Consider the following 6,000-nt stretch of genomic DNA (forward strand, 5'->3'; position numbering starts at 1 on the left):
TTCTTCATTCAGCGAGTGATATTTCTAACATTGTTTTCACAAAAAACCTTATGGGTTTACATGAAATGCTTCTGGCCATTTGAACTATAACTGAAGGATGTTAGTTTATCATAGTGACAAACTCTTTAGGTGAGCACCATTCATGGGACAGGTTTGTAGATCACAATTGCATTAAACAGAAGTGGACACAATAGTTTAAAATGTCGGTTTTGTCCAGCCAGCTGGAGTCTTGGCATCAGCTACTAGTTAGCTTCCAGCTTACTAACTTTATGTCCTTCATAGTGATCTTAACTACATCACATTCTCATTCCCTCTAGCTCGGTGCCATCTAAAATTTTCACATTCCAAGCTTTAAGTTTTGATATAAATATAACAAGTTAGGGTTATAAGCTTGATCTTTGTACCTTGGTAATTTAATTCACCAGGAACCTTTTCAAGCTCTACTATTGATAGTCAAGACTGAGTTATATTTTTAATATATATTTGTACACCTAATGTAAGTGATCATATTTAAAATTATCAATTCAGATAGTTATGATGTATCATAAGATCATTTCCACATTCAAAATAAAAGATATGCTCATTTCCCTCAAAAGTAACCTCAGGTCACTTGCTATTTCCCTGTTCCTTCTCCTCCTCCTCCTCCTCCTCCTCCTCCTCCTCCTCCTCCTCCTCCTCCTCCTCCTCCTCCTCCTCCTCCTCCTCCTCCTCCTCCTCTTTCTCCTTCTCCTCCTCCTCCTCCTTTTTTTAAAGACTTATTTATTTTTATTTATATGAGTACCCTGTAGTTTTCTTCAGACACACACCAGAACAGTGCATGAGATTCCATTACAGATGGTTGTGAGTCACCATGTAGTTGTTGGGAATTGAACTCAGTCCCTCTGGAAGAGCAGTCCATGCTCTTAACCTCTGAGACATCTCTCCAGCCCTCCTTGTTTTTTATTAAGAAATCCTTGATCTGCTGTCTGCCATTAATATGCTGAATCATTTCTTAAAATTGTATCCCTAACAATGAGCTCACCTGGGTGAATTGTATAGTTCTAAACCCACAGCCACACAGATGACAAACTCAGCAGATAAGAAATAAAAAACGAAAAGACGTGAGCATGGGAAGGGTCTTCCTGTGGGAGAGGGGGAGGCTGAAAAGAGAAAGTTAAAGAAGAAAATTACTAAAATATACAAAACAGTTTAAAAGTAGAAACTTTGATATTTCTGTAGCCAATTATTTAAAATTCAATAAAAAATCTAAAATATATTGTTTTTATACTTTGGATTTTAGCCAAAACAAAAACAAACAAAAAAACTTAAAACACAGCCATTCTTTTAAACGCCTGAACTAAAATTTGACAAAGGATTTTTTTCCTGACAAACAGCCTTGTGTGTATCTTACACTGCTTTAAGTAAGCAGAACAACTAAAGCCAAAGCAGGAATAGACTGTAACAGCCTCCACCATTCCTGACCCTTGACAAGTTCTAACCCTCAGAACTGATGACAGTCAACATTACTTTCAAACTTCTAGAAGAAAAGGAGGTTTTGTTCCTAGTTAACTACCTATAGTAAATAATCTGGGTTTATATCCAATGCAAAAAAAAAAAAAAATCCACCAAGTATTTGTTTCTCAAGCATTTTGTCTCCTAGAATATTTTATGTTTTCCTTTATAAAAAACACATATGTAAACATTATATATATACATATATAGATATATATTATCACACACATATGAATGTTGAAACTGAGAGTTTTAAAATGAAAAAGAAATTTATCATGTCTTTTTAAAATGAAAAATAAACTCATCGTGTCTTCTCACCTAGCAATGCCACTCTTACTGGAAGCCTTGGCCTCAGGTTTTCTCTAGAGAAAGCCTATGCTTGCTCACAGTTTTTTCTTTTGAATTGGTGGCATGAATTCTGTACTGTAGGGCTCTGTTTCTGAAGAAAAGAAAATCAAATATATTGATGTATTCTTTACAGATTTTATATATATATATATATATATATATATATATATATATATATATTAAAGTAGGATTTCGATTTTATAATGACTGAAAGAAATCTTTTATATATTCACAAGTCTCTTTTTTATGACTATGATTTAATAGACAATATACTTACTCTAAAGGAACAGTCATCTTTCTATTTACTTGAGGAACTTCACCAAATATAGAAACGGTAAGTCCCGCTGCTTGAAATGCATCTGCGGTAATTACTAGTACTTTACCCCAAATATCCTTGGCTTGTCTCTTAGAACAAATGGTTGACTAGTCCTGGCCAATCAATTACAAACAAAAATGATGTGTGTGCTTTGTGACCCATGACTTCAAGAGCTTTCTTCTCCAGCCACCGGAACAATCAGTGTTCTGGATATGAGTGTGTTATCAGCCAGAGTCCCCAAGAGAAGATCTTTGATGAAGAGCCAATGACCAAGGCACAACAGACATGCAGGCTTAGTTTGGTAAGCCCCAAGAGGCTAGCCAGTGGCTCTAGCAGTACACCCTGGCTATCCGAATTCATTTTAAGTCTTTCTGTCTCTAGAACACCATTTCCTGGTTGATTCCAGTTTGACCATTGTACTGTTTTCCATCAATTCTCTGGCTATAGCAACAAAGAATATAAATTATAATCTTTTCTTTTTGGTTTTTGACATGAATTCTTAATGAGTTCAAAGTCATGATCCATGGGCCTCTGCCACCTGTGTGCTGAGCTACACACATTGGCTTCTACATAGGGCTTAATGGCAGTTGTTTCTCGTGGTTTTAGGTTTAGCCACCAAAGATGACTAAATGCCTAAGTAAGCTTCACAAACAAATCATTGTTGGAGGGTTCCTGTAATTTGTTATTTCAGAAGGTCTCGATATTTAAGAATTCTGATGTGAGGTACAGCCTGGCACTTAGAATAGTAGACAGAGAAGAGGTCACACATACTGTTTACCCACGAAATCATGGGACAATGACTCCCTGTGGAAATGAGCCTTCCAAATTTGATGTGTGCCTAAGTTAGGGTTTCTGTTGCTGTGAAGAGACAGCATGAACACACCAACCCTCATAAAGAAAAGCATTTAATTGGGGCTGGCTTACAGGACAGAGGTTTAGTCCACTATTATCATGGCAGGAAGCATGGTAGCATGCAGACAGACAGGGCACTGGAAAAGTAGCTGGTAATTCTACATCCATATTGGTAGGCAGCAGGAAAAGAGAGTGACTCAAGGCCTGGCTTGGGTTTCTGAAACCATGAAGCCTACCCCTAGTGACATACTTCCTTCAACAAGGCCACACCTCTTAATTGTACTACTCCCTATGAGCCTGTGGGATTCAGTTTCATTCATACCCCCATAACATGCCAGTAAAAGGCACAGCCTTCATGCCACCCTGTCCTCTTAAGAATGGCTTGGCAGTGATGAATGTAAGATACCCTCAGCCTTTGGTATGGGGAGGAAGAATGTATTAGCCATTGGAAAGTGGTGCCATCAAAAGAAGTAAAAGAGAACAGAGTCCACAAAGTATGCTTGAGTGGTCTTGATGCGACTTTCTCTCCAAACTATGAGTTCCAGAGCTTTCTCACCAGGAATATGCTTGGAAGATTTGAGGAAAACACTCATTTGTTCTCTCTTTCAAAACTATGATCATAACAGATGCATGCCTTTCTGAAGACATCTCCCAAAAAATTTGAGCTCAAAATTATATACTGTCCAAGAAGACATCTTTAATTAGCAATTACATGGGGATCTTTACCAGGTCCTCTATGTATATAGCTACTAGCCTAGTATTTTTATGGGACTCCCAACTGTGAGAAGAGGGTCTCTGACTCTTTTGCCAACTCTTGGGACTCTTCTTCTCCTGTTGGGTTGTTGTGTCCACTTCAATATAATAACTATTGTTTTAGTTTATTTTGTCATGTGTGTGAGAGACATAAAGGGAGTGCATCTGAAAGAGAATGAAGATAGGAAGTAACTTGAAAGAATAGAAAAAGGGAAAACTATAATCAGGATATGTTATATGATCAAAGAATATATTTTCAATATAAAAAATTGTTTTCTCATACAGTCAGTCAACAACCTTGACTAAGTGTCTACAAAAGTACATTGTCATCAGTTTCTGTGTCTCCTCTATGAACACCTTGTGCTGGTGGTTTTCAGGAAATCTGACAAACCAGAACCATGACAGCTACAAGGAGAAGGAAGCAAAATTCTACTGGTTTCCATTTAAGCAAAATGGATTGGACTAGTTATGCATTGAACATAAGAATCACCCCCAGACACCTGGTCACAGTATGCAGTCTACCCTATCTATGAGAAACACTTCATAAGAGCCAAAGATGGACCTGCATGTATCTCCATTTTTGTTAAATACTTGATAATAAGGCCAAGGAATGATGTAGAAACCTGGGCTGATGAACTTAATGGTTTAATGATTGCAAAAAGGTTATGTGTTGGGTCCCAGTGACTCACAGAATTAAAGCCAGGCTTGGCGTGTATCTCATTCACATATAATCTTAGTACAAACTCTAGGTGGTAGTCTTCATTGTTAGTACCACACAAAAAGTGACCACACTGTATAAGCAATATAAACAAGGTTACATGGCTCCTAAGTGAGATTCAGTGTTTCAAAGTAGGTATTTCTACTTTCACATCCACATCCTTGCTGACTGCCCTTCAGTATTATTAAGAATGTAAATAGGGTCACCTGCTTCTAGAAACAAATACTAGCAATGGCTCTGTCTAGCCTAAGGCACACACAAGTAAAGAGCAAGGTAAGAAAGTAGGAATATATCCCTGTATCTTAGACTTCTAACATTGTTATAGTGCTTTTCAATCTGGTTACAGACTAATATAACTGGGAAGTTTTAACATCTTCAAATGTCCAGCCCCACAAGAGATAAAGGGAATCAGAGTACATGAAAGGAAAGTTCAGAATAAGTGCTTTTTAAAAGTTCCTCAGATGACACCATTGCCATTCAAAACACACAATAATCAGTCTTACGTACTTAATATTTCAAAGTGTACAGTTGTTTATGCAGATGTTCATTTTTTCCATTGGTTGAGAAGACTGAAAATGATGTTCATAAAAATCCTACATAGCTTCCTGGGTGCTTTAGGTGGACTGACTCTAAATGTGTATTTATTAACTTTATGCCTATAACATAATTTGAAGCTTTTTCTCTTTATTAAAGTTGATTTAAAGATGATGATAGGACAAGTTAATTGTTGAGAATAATAATTACCAGAATTTTCTATGGCATTCATAAGCCATTTCTTATCCTAACCAACCTATTCTACGCAACTTCTCTCTCTTTGGTAGTAAACTGATTATTTTGGAACGCACTCATGCCTGGTGAATGAAATGTCAGATTTCTTCACATTCCTTCCCTGGCTCCCATCCATCTAAGTAGCCAGGGTCCTTCATCTATACCTGACACTTTTAAAGCTTTGTACCAAACATCTGCTTTCCATTTTAAAAATGTCGAGTTGTCCATCTTGAATGGGCATTGGGTATAGCAGACAAGTCTTGCTTTGTCTAAGGAACCCATCTTGATTGTTATGCCAAAACCATATTTGCTCCATTAATCAGATTCCTTAACAACCCAGCCGAGGCAGCAGGCAGTGGTAATCCTGCGGTACAGCTTCTCTATTAGCCATTCTGGGAGCACTGTGAAGTGAGCAATAAAATAGGCACTTTCTCTGAAGTTACAGTTTCCTGCAACACCTTTCCTTTGCTCAACTTGGAAGTTAAGCACTACTGTCACCGAGGAAATCTAGGGAGATTTGTGCCTGGCAACTGCTGATCTCCTAACTCCTCACATGCCCCTTTCACTAACACATCACTTTGTAGTTAGCTCTGTATTTCCAATCAGTAGGCCTAGCCCAGGATTTGAAGCCTGGGGTTTCCTGGGTAATGGTATCTATCCCATGGATTGATACCTGGAAAAATTAAACTCTCTTCCTGCCCAAAACAAGGATGGCCTTTGCCTCCCTTTTGCACAACCCTGAGGGTATAGAGCT

At 37.8% G+C, this 6,000-nt stretch overlaps 1 long non-coding RNA gene across 1 annotated transcript in view; it reads right to left on the minus strand.

The window, feature by feature from the left end:
- Nucleotides 1-1,139, minus strand: part of Gm40148 — a 76,017-nt gene extending 74,878 nt beyond the window's left edge. The window contains exon 1 of the long non-coding RNA XR_867630.2: nt 1,022-1,139. This is a non-coding gene — a long non-coding RNA (predicted gene, 40148). The remainder of the gene's footprint in view (nt 1-1,021) is intronic.
- Nucleotides 1,140-6,000: the final 4,861 nt, after the last annotated feature.

Source organism: Mus musculus, chromosome 3 (genome assembly GCF_000001635.26).
Source record: "Mus musculus strain C57BL/6J chromosome 3, GRCm38.p6 C57BL/6J".
NCBI classification, from domain to species: Eukaryota; Metazoa; Chordata; class Mammalia; order Rodentia; family Muridae; genus Mus; species Mus musculus.